Here is an 11,071-nt window from a genome sequence, read left to right as displayed (position 1 = left end):
GATTTGAACTTCGGACCTTCGGAAGAGCAGTCGGGTGCTCTTACCCACTGAGCCATCTCACCAGCCCGCAAAATGTTTTTAATGTGGAGGAAAAATGAAAGATGTGCATTACATGGCATATAATACAAAAAAATTGTGTATGTTGTATCTAAGGCTCTAACTATGGGGAGTTGGCTGTTATGAGACTCCTTCTACCTTTATTGTACCAACTGCATTTCCAGCCACTTAACTCTGGTTTAAAAGTGAATGTGTGGGTACTGAGTGAAGGGCCTTATTATATATTGGTTCATAAGGAAAACTTCCCTTTTTCCTATCCTAGATCCTCTCCTAAGTCACTTGCTCTGCTTAATGGGCTTTACAGTTATCTTCAATGCCTGCCAATGTCATATCCTTTCAAAAAAAAAATACTGCTATGTCTTCAGTGGAGTTTCATCTAGTTATACTGTTGTCACTTAGGATTCATGCAGGAAAGGTCCTTTTGTGAAACCAAATATAATTAATTGTTTGCCATGACCATTCATTATATTTGAAGAAAAGAACTCTAAACATACATCCAGGATAGAAAATGCTACTAATGATTGATAGGGGCAGGGATGGTACTTGTCTGTTCTCTACAAAAAGGCATGAATTATGGGCTAGAAAGAGGGCTCCACAGTTAAGGGTACTCATTGCTCTTGCAGAGGACAGTTTCCATCACATGCTGGTGTCTCACAAGCATCTATAACTTCAGTTCCAGAGGATCTCCTTCTCTTGAACATGTGCACACACTGTGCACAGACATACATTTAAGCAACACACACACACACAAAAGAACATTTATTTTAAAAACTGAGGCATGGCTTAAATCAAATTCAAAAAGCAAAAAGATTCAATGAAAAAATCATTTGCTATGAGCATTTAAATATTACATCTTTTGCTTTCAGATAAACTCAGTTTTGAGGTGGCCTTTGGGATATGTGCAAATACTCAAGTAAGAGAACAGCAGTTACTGATCCATTCTTCTGAATGAGATCATTTGACTCATCTCCCTTCTCAATATAGGTCTCTGTTTCTGTGGACTACATATTGACAAAGTGGATATAATGATTGTAAATATTCACAATGATATTAAAAATATTATTGTAAACAATAAGGTAGTTCAGTAGCACATTCTTATATCTAGATTGGTCCTTCAAAACAATAATAAACAAAGATTCCCCAAAGGTAAATAAATACCCCATATATCGACTCGACTTACCCATATCTATGAACATTTGAACATTGTACCAACACATGAGAAGTATATATATATATATATATATATATATATATATATATATATATGACAAGTACACTGTAGCTGTCTTCAGACACACCAGAAGAGGGCATCAGATCCCATTACAAATGGTTGTGAGCCCACCATGTGGTTGCTGGGATTTGAACTCAGGACCTCTAGAAGAGCAGTCAGTGCTCTTACCCGCTGAGCCATCTCTCCAGCCCCATACTGAGTTCTTAATTTAAATAGCAGAGAGGTCTTCAGTAAATAACCTAACTTTTGCTAGTTCATTTTTCTTTTTTTTAGTTTTTTGTTTGTTTGTTTTGTTTTTGTTTTTCAAGACAGGGTTTCTGAACTCACTCTGTAGACCAGGCTGGCCTTGAACTCAGAAATCTGCCTGCCTCTGCCTCCCAAGTGCTGGGATCAAAGGGTGTGTGCCATCACTGCCTGGCTCATGTTTTACTTATCCGTGCATGTTTGAGTGTGTCTGAGCCATGTGAGTGTGACAGAAGAGGACAATGGGTTTCTTTCTTTCTTTCTTTCTTTCCTTTTTTTAAAAAGAGTTATTTATTATTATATCTAAGTACACTGTAGTTGTCTTCAGACACACCAGAAGAGGGCATCAGATCTCATTACAGATGGTTGTGAACCACCCTGTGGTTGCTGGGATTTGAACTCAGGACCTTCTGAAGAGCAGTCAGTGCTCTTAACCACTGAGCCATCTCTCTAGACTGCTAGTTGATTTTTATGCTCTACCCGCCTTTAGCTCTGGGAGGCAACAACATGCTGCTACCAGTCCCCACCCGGTTCAGACAGAAGAGACACATACACAGTTTGTTCCTTTTCAACTAGCCTTAGAACACAATTGCTGGGCGTTACTATCTCCTGCTTGGAAAAGTGTGCCCTTAATAATATTTTTATCGTGTGGGTGGATGGGGGAGCACCCTCATAGAGGCAAAGGGAGGGGGGATGGTAAAGAGGGCTTCTGAAAGGGAGACCTGGAAAGGGGAAAACACTTGAAATGTAAGTAAAGAAAATATCCAGGGTTGGTTGTTGCGGCCTGCCCGCAGTCCACAACACGAACGGTTCAACTGAGAATGGCAGTTCGAACTGAAAAGAGAGGAATCTAGACGGGGCGGAAGAAAGAATGGAGCCAAGACAACAAACATTCTGATCAAGGCTCAATTTTACTATTTCCAGACACTCAGTTATAAAGGAAGGGGGAGGGAACCCAGCTTCCCGCCAAGTAACTCAGGGTCCAGTAGCAGGACGAACACGTGTGTGCCTCCAGGCAGCAAAGGCAGGTTCCAGCAGTAGGCGTGGCAGGACGAATGAGCAGGTAGCTCCACCCTTGAGCAAGCAGGTTCCAGGCTGGGGGAAGGGAGGCCACAGCTGGTGAGATGGCTCAGTGGGTAAGAGCACCTGACTGCTCTTCCGAAGGTTCTGAGTTCAAATCCCAGCAACCACATGGTGGCTCACAACCATCCGTAATGAGATCTGATGCCATCTTCTGGTGCGTCTGAAGACAGCTACAGTGTACTTACATATAATAAATAAATAAATAAATAATCCCTTCTTTATAAAAAAAAAAGAAAATATCCAATTTTAAAAGAAACACTAATAATATTTTTATCTCCACTCTCCCCCCTGCCCTAAACTTCAGTGGCTAGTCCCACCTAGCCCCTGTCAAACATCTAAGACCACATAGCAGTAGTAGTGGCCACAGGCCCCAGCTCCTCCTCCCATGACCTCATATGGCTGCTGGCTTATTCTCCCTCCAAAGCACAGCAAAAATTCAAACCAAACCAAACCAAAACAAAAACACCAAAAAAGAAAAAAAAAAAAAAAAAGGACCAAAAACAAACAAAAAAACCCCATTCCTCTCCTCCTTTGCATCTTCCTTTTCCTCCTTGAACCTGGAAGTCCCGCCTATAAGTTCCATCCAGTAATTAGGGTCTGGCTTTCTTTACAGACAGATCAAGAACCAATTGGAGAACAACACTTTAGCATCAGAACCACCCCCTCCATCTAACAATGTATTTCAAAGTTGGAGAAAAGCAAGGAGAATTCAAACCAATAATCAAATAATTAGTTAATTCAATCAGGTTAGAATTCATGAACTGGAGACTTGAAAACCAGTCTACAGAATTAACCAAATAGTTCAGTGGTTCTCAACTTTCCTAATACTTCAAAAATCGATGGCCATATCCCTGAATGAAAGCATTTCTGGCAATAAAGATAAATGAATGACTGCTATTCGTATATATTAAAACCATCAATAGTAATGTGAACACCAATGTAAACGCCATCAGGCCTAGTGTGCTGGTGGATGTCACTATGGCTTTTTCCCAGGATGAAGAGAGAGTGAAAAGTACTCCTGGTTCAGGTGAGTGGTCTTTTCAGACACTTTGGCCCACTGAATGGACAGAGTAGAAATTAACAAAACTCTTGCACCTCCCGATTTCATCCCTTAAAGATATTTGTGAGAAAACCCAGAAAAACTTGACTGCTAGGCCATTGCAGGACAAATCAAAGCTAGATGCAAAGAAATGGCTAAATTCCCAATAATCTCCCAAACATTGGTAACCCTTCATGTCAGCTTTAGAATATCTATCAAATACAGAACTTTGTGCCATACAAACACACTAGAAACATCATGGACTAGCCAGCACACAGGTCTCTTGTACAGGTTTTTTTATCCATATAACAGTGACCCATGGCAATCATGAATTCTCATTTTACCAAATTTTCAGTCCTATGACCCAAAATATATAATTAGAATACTAAAAAAGACAGGTGAGACCACAGGTAATGTCTTCATTTGAATATGGAATGTAAATTTAGATGATCACTAGCTTGAAAAAAAATGCCTCACTTTGTATGATGGATGTCTATATGTAATTGTGATTTTTAAAATATTGAATAAACAGCTGCAGCTTGCTTCTAATAAAATATTAAGTGAATTTCATTCTGCAAATAGCTAGAACTGAAATTCTCATCTGTGTGAGTTATATTTGTGGGGTTTTTTTATTTTTTGGTTTTTGGGTTTTTTTGCAGGGTTTCTCTGTGTAGCTCTGGCTGTCCTGGAACTCACTCTATAGACCAGGCTGGCCTCGAACTCAGAAATCCACCTGCCTCTGCCTCCCAAGTGCTGGGATTATGTTTGTGTTGTATGCAAAGAAAACATTGAATAAAGTATTTGAAAGACTCTGCTACACAAACTGACATAACATTTCTCCTCATGATATACCACTGCATTTGAAAACAACTGTGGAGGGGCTTATAAACAGAAATACTTACAACCCAAAGATGAAAATGTTTCTTCTAATTTCTTCTGTATGTGTTTGACTCATATTCAAATATTTTCTCTAAACAGAAACCAACTGTCATTATACAGCACAATTTCCATTCAGAATTTCCCAGGAACATGATATCTAATATAACAAGGTAGCAACTTGAGTGTATAAAAATAAGCAGTTCTTTCCATTTCATGGTCATGCAAAGCAACATTAGAATAAAATCAAACATACTTGAAGAAAAAGAGTAGGACAGGACATCAGGAGAGGATACTAGACCTCTTGCTGAAGAAGTGGAACAATCTCACTGTAGAAGTTTATGTAGGCTTAGATTTTTTAAACCTACTTTTAATAAGGGTTCTCAAATGCTCCACCACCCCCACCCCACACACACACAGTCCCCACAGCCCATCCAAAGGTAGGGGAGAAAAGATGATAAATAGGACAAGGGGATGTGGATCTGTTTAGAAGTAGTTCCTTGGAGAGATTCCAATCTCTGTCAAGATAGCAACAATCTAGTTCAATGGTGTCAGGATAACAAAAATAAATCAACAGTGGTGGCACTATCCAGCAGAAACCACTAGGCCTTCACTGAAATGACATCCAGCAGAAACCACTAGGCAGGCCTTCACTGAATTGGCAGGAGTCAACGGGAGCCACCAGGACCAGCCAGGACACCAGGAGAAGTTTTGTGGTGTGCCTCTCTCCACAAAGTGAAGATCAGTGAAGACAAAAACTCGAGACCAAAGAAGCGTGGCAAAGGTCCTATGCCAGTGCACCATCACTGTCTATTGAGTCCTATTTCTACTCTCCAAGCATCACATGTTCTCCCATGGGACTTGCATTAGCAAAACACGACATGAGTCTGCATCACATGACATATCCAAAAATATCCACTTCAAGTTTAGTTTCCTGGCTTAATGTGGCAATAACACATGTGAAAAATGGTAGATGATGTATCTGTCATTATCCACTTGTAGAGCTGGAGTTCTGTTCTGGTTAAATGTAAAGAAAGAGTCCACACACAGTTTAACCTGTGGTGTAAAGACCAGGGAAGGCATCCAAGTTGCAGAACAATGCCAATGTAAAATAAACCCCAGAGGGCAGCATCAGTCAGGAAGAATTGCAGAGTGAAATGAGAAATAATATACATCTCCTATCAGATGCATAAAGAACACAGAGGGGAATGATTCAGGGATAACCTGAATTAGAGATAATGCTTGGAGAGTAATGCTCACAGTCTGTCAGCTATGTAGACAATTTCTCTTCCCCAGAGACATTAAAGCTCCTTCTCTGCAATTACTAAAAATCTGTAGGTCCGGGTCTATCCTCATACCAACTCATCACTTGTCTCTAAGGAGTCCAAACTTCTAATATCAACCTCAGATGGAGCTGGATGTGGTATTACTCTCCAGTAGCTCCCACTAGGCAATGTAAAAATCACTAATTATTTGGATTATGCAAAGCTTAGAATGTCCCTTTTATGGAACTATTTTGCCTCTGCGTGGAAGTGTTAGTCTGAGCGTTCAGGTCACGGTGGTGTTCAGGTCACATGTATGATTTCTCCTAAAAATAAATTTGACAATTCATTTTAAAGAAAATAGGACTAACATCCCAGGTCCTAAAGAAAACTCAATCCCCAACAAGCACATGAGGCTCACAAACATCTGTACAGGTATATTATACTCACATGGCCATGGTGGGAAAGACAAGTGAACCATGTGGTGGTGGGAAACCAACCTTATGAGACCCAAAACATCCTAAATGTCAGACAGAAAATGAGAGATTTAAAACATGATTTACAAAGAGAATATTGTATCTCAATGGCTTTATGTTGGATCTTTGAATCTCCCACTCTATTCTCTGAACCCTCCCTTTCACACACCTGGGTGCATGGTGGTGGCTGCCCGTCTTTTCTGAAGGCCCTTTGCTCCAGAAATGTGAGGAAGTATGGTTTAGAGGAAGTAAGACCTGTTTGTGGGAAAGGGGAACAACATGCTAAGTGTGTTCTCCTGGGAAATAGCATGTCCCTTCCAGGGCTGTGTGATTAAAGGAATAAGAAGACACAATAAATGAGTATAGAGGATTACTTCATGTGTTTTTGATGGGCCCATGAGAATGCTGAGGAGTAGTTTAGGACTTACAGCCCTGGAGCTACACATCCCTCAGATAAAAGGAAAACGTTTAAAACTGAAGTGTGTGGCAGTCTCTTTAAGGTGTACACCTTACATTCTATTAAGAAGAATAAATTTAAGGGAGGGTATGAATACAAGAGAAATACTTCTGAAGTATTGAATGATTTTCCTAAGAAGCAGCCCTATGAACGTCAGGGTTGGAAGCACAAGCTCCCATGAGGTACTGTATAAAGGGAGCAACGTTCATGCTGACAATTAATTAAGAGTTCATCGTGGAAGTCATCCTCACCCAGGAACACAAGGTGGCTGAAATTCTCCAGCATCACATCCCTGTACAGTTTCCACTGAGCAGGCTCCAGGCATTCCCACTCCTCTGCAGAGAAATCAAGGGCCACATCCCTGAATGACAGCATATCCTGAAATAGAGAAAAGAGAGTGAGTGCCACACATTATTGTTGGGGGTTGGCCTGGTGCTGCTCTATGTATTCAAATGCTAAATTCTCTACCCCAAGATCTGGCTTCTCCAAGACAAGTGAATTCCAGCATATAACATCCTTTGGTATATAAAGCTTGTTCCCTAATTTAAAACTACTCATTTAAATAAAACTGGCAACAGCCAATTATGGGGGGAGAATAGAGGTAGGCAGGGCTTCGGTGACAGTGCTGAGGGTGGCATGTAGGGACCAAAGGGTGTAGTCTCCCATAAGCCTGAAGCAGGCTAAACCAGAACTTGACCTTGCTGCCACTAAGAAGATTATCTAGGGTGGAGCCTTCCTCCCTAGATCACTCTATTGTTCTGCCACTGCTGCTGTTCCTCTTCAAGATACTGCTACCTGCTGAGAGCCCCACCCCCACCCCCCAGCTATTCTGGAGATTATGCCCTATTCTGCACATCATCACCTGCAGCTGGTTCCAGGCTTCAAGGATGAATTGGTGGGAATGGACTTTCTCCCCTTTTCTTTATAAGGCGTGTTCCCTGTCATTAAAGTTGAACCTTGAACAGACTAGCATGTCTTGGTTCCATTATTTTTCAACCCACCTAGGTTCCCTCTTTTCTTCCAGATCCCAAGATGCCTTCCAGGCTCGAACCCGGACATGTGAGCTGCTGGCCGGCCTCAACAAGGCTGTGTGTCAGCCTATAGAGCATTTTCTTAATTAGTGTCTGATGAAGCATGGCACAGCCCGATATGGGAGAGGCTACCTCTGGGCTAGTAGCCCTGGGTTGTATAAAGAGGCAGACTTGGGGGCTGGTGAGATGGCTCAGTGGGTAAGAGCACCCGACTGCTCTTCCGAAGGTCCAGAGTTCTAATCCCAGCAACCACATGGTGGCTCACAACCAACCGTAACGAGATCTAGCGCCCTCTTTAATTTAGTGAACAGAATTAAATTCACAATGTCCAGTCCATTTGTGTCTGGCAATCTTGGAGAAAGTACTTCACCATCTATACTATCTTGATGAGTCCAAATTTTTGTACCTGTATTTCTTGCTATCATACCCTTAATTGCCAACCTAAAATATTTATTTAAACTTTAAAACATTTTCTTAAATCCTGAACAACTGAAGGTTATATGTGAGATTATAACTATTTAGTCTTTAACCTCATCAGAGACCTGAGACAGATAAATATTACTTGAGAAAACAGGAAGTGCAGAGCAAGAAGCTTCCAAAACTATAAAAATGACAGAGACTGTGAGCTGCCTGGAAATTTCCCCAATGTTCCTCTACAAATTGGGGAATCCATGTTCAACCTAAAAGCCCAGAATGAATGACAGGCTTTTCTGTGAAGCAGGAGTATTGGAAGCTTGTCTTCCTTTGTCACCTTCCCAAAGTCCTATTTGTCCACACTTTGGATGGCATGCTGTGAGAAGTCTAGGCAAGGGCAAGTTTTAAAACTTGTGAATTAAAACTCCAGATGGAAGTTCCTTGGTACCCATAATTTTCTTGGAAGTAGATTGGGAATGCTCTCAGGAACTGATGTGTCTCACTGTCATGAAAAGCTTTTACTATTAAAACATATTAAATGACATATGCTGTAGATCTCTGAAATGACTGAAAACCATATACGTATCTAAGGGATATCTGAGTAGGCAGACATTGCATGTTTCTAGCTATTTATCTGCTGACGTTTGAAAACAGCTATAGGAGGGTAAACAAAGCTTATTTTTATTTATAATTAACTAAACTACTACCAAACAAGACTACATGTTTGATGAATGACTAACTTGCTTTTCATAATTATTTAAAACAGTTTGTAATAGTAGCTTTCAGGGGTTGTAACTTTAGCTTATGTTTTTAAATGAATTGTATATGTATAATACCTAAAACAAGAGTTGAAACGTAGTATGCTACTTTGTAACATAAATAACCTTAAATTTATATTAAGTATATAAATTCTATACCAATGTAAGTAATTTGGTCTAAGGTACTCCTTAGTTTAAACAGATTCAATGACCTACTCCTTTATCTCTTTATTCATATGTCACCCCATTTTCTTTCCATTTCCTCTCCCTGTTTACCATTAGATAAAACACAAAGAAAGATAGAAGAAAGAGAAAGAAAAAGATCCATGAATCTAAATTCTTTAACTCCCCCCCCCACTAATATCATTAACAACTTCTGATCAACCCCTCTTAACAGATGACAAACTTCCATCACCCATCAAATGATCAAAAATTACCCACCCCAGCTCACGGGAATTGGGGAAGCAACTTAACAGCACACCTGAAAGCTCTAGAACAGAAAGAAGCAAACACACCCAAGAGGAGAAGACAACAGGAAATAGTCATACTCAGGGTTGAAATCAACCAGGTAGAAACAAAGAGAATGATACAAAGAGTCAACAAAACTAAAAGCTGTTTCTTTAAGAAAACCAACAAGATAGACAAACTTTTAGCCAAACTAACTATAGGGCACAGAGACAGTATCCAAATTAACAAAATCAGAAATGAAAAGGGAGACATAACAACAGAAACTGAAGAAATTCAACAAATCATTAGAACGTAATACAAAAACCTATACTCTACAAAACTGGAAAATCTAGAAGAAATGAATTATTTTCTAGACAGATACCATGTATCAAAGTTAAATCAAGAATAGGTAATCTATGCAAACAGTCCCATAACCCCCAAGGAAATAGAAGTAGTCATTAACAACCTCCAAAACAAACAAACAAATAAACAAAACACGCTGAGGGCCAGATGGTTTTAATGCAGATATTCTACCAGACCTCAAAGAAGAGCTAATAGCAATACTCCTCAAACTATTCCACAAAATAGAAACAGAAGGAACACTACCTAATTCATTCTATGGAACCACAGATACTCTGACTCCTAAACCACACAAAGATCCAAAAAAAGAAAAAAAGAAAGAAAGAGAACATCATGCCAATTTCACTTACGAATATCGATGCAAAAATTCTCCAGAAAATTCTTGGAAATTGAATCAAAGAACACATCAAAATCATCATTCACCAAGATCAAGATGGTTTCATTCCAGAGATTTAAGGATGGTTCAATATACTCAAATCCATCAATGTAATACATATACAAACAATCTCAAGGAAAAAAGTCACATGATCATTGCAATGGATGCTGAAAAACCGTTTGACAAAATCTAACAATCCTTCATGTTAAAAGTCATAGAGAGATGAAGAATTCATGGCATGCACCTAAACATAATAAAAGCAATGCACTCTCCCTATCTATTCAATATAGACTTGTTCTACCTAGAACAAGTAGAAAACAAAAGGAGATCAAGTGGATATACATTGGAAAGGAAGAAGTCAAAGTATCTCTATTTGCAGATGATATGATGGTATACATAAGCAACCCGGAAAATTCTACCACAGAAGTCCTAGAGCTGAGAAACAACTTCAGCAAAGTGACTGTATATAAAGCTAACTCAAAGAGATCACTAACTTTCCTTTATACAAATGATAAATAGGCTGAGAAAGAAATTAGGGAAACAATATCTGTCACAATACCTACAGATAATATAAAATATCTTGATGTAAATCTAATCAATCAAGTGAGAGTTCTGTATGACAAGAATTTCAAGTCTCTGAATAAATAAATTGAAGAAGATATCAGAAGATGTAAAGATCTCCCATACTCATGGATAACAAGGATTAACATGGTGAAAATGGCTATCTACAGATTCAATGTAATCCCCATCAAAATTTCAACACATTGTTTTTTTTAAAATGTATCCCCCCCACTCCCCTACCCACCCATTCCCACTTTTTGGCCCTGGCGTTCCCCTGTACTGGGGCATATAAAGTTTGCATGTCCAATGGGCCTGTCTTTCCAGTGATGGCCAACTAGGCCATCTTTTGATACATATGCAGCTAGAGTCAAGAGCTCCGGGGTACTGGTTAGTTCATAAT

At 39.6% G+C, this 11,071-nt stretch overlaps 1 pseudogene; it reads right to left on the bottom strand.

The window, feature by feature from the left end:
• Positions 1-6,428: 6,428 nt before the first annotated feature.
• On the bottom strand, positions 6,429-7,099 carry LOC147000901 (zinc finger protein 58-like; annotated as a pseudogene).
• Between the last annotated feature and the right edge of the window lie 3,972 nt (positions 7,100-11,071).

Source organism: Mus caroli, unplaced genomic scaffold (assembly GCF_978045245.1).
Source record: "Mus caroli unplaced genomic scaffold, Mus_caroli_1 scaffold_15, whole genome shotgun sequence".
Taxonomy (NCBI): Eukaryota; Metazoa; Chordata; class Mammalia; order Rodentia; family Muridae; genus Mus; species Mus caroli.
Note: the sequence above shows the minus strand (reverse complement) of the source record. Positions and strands in the feature narration are given on the sequence as shown.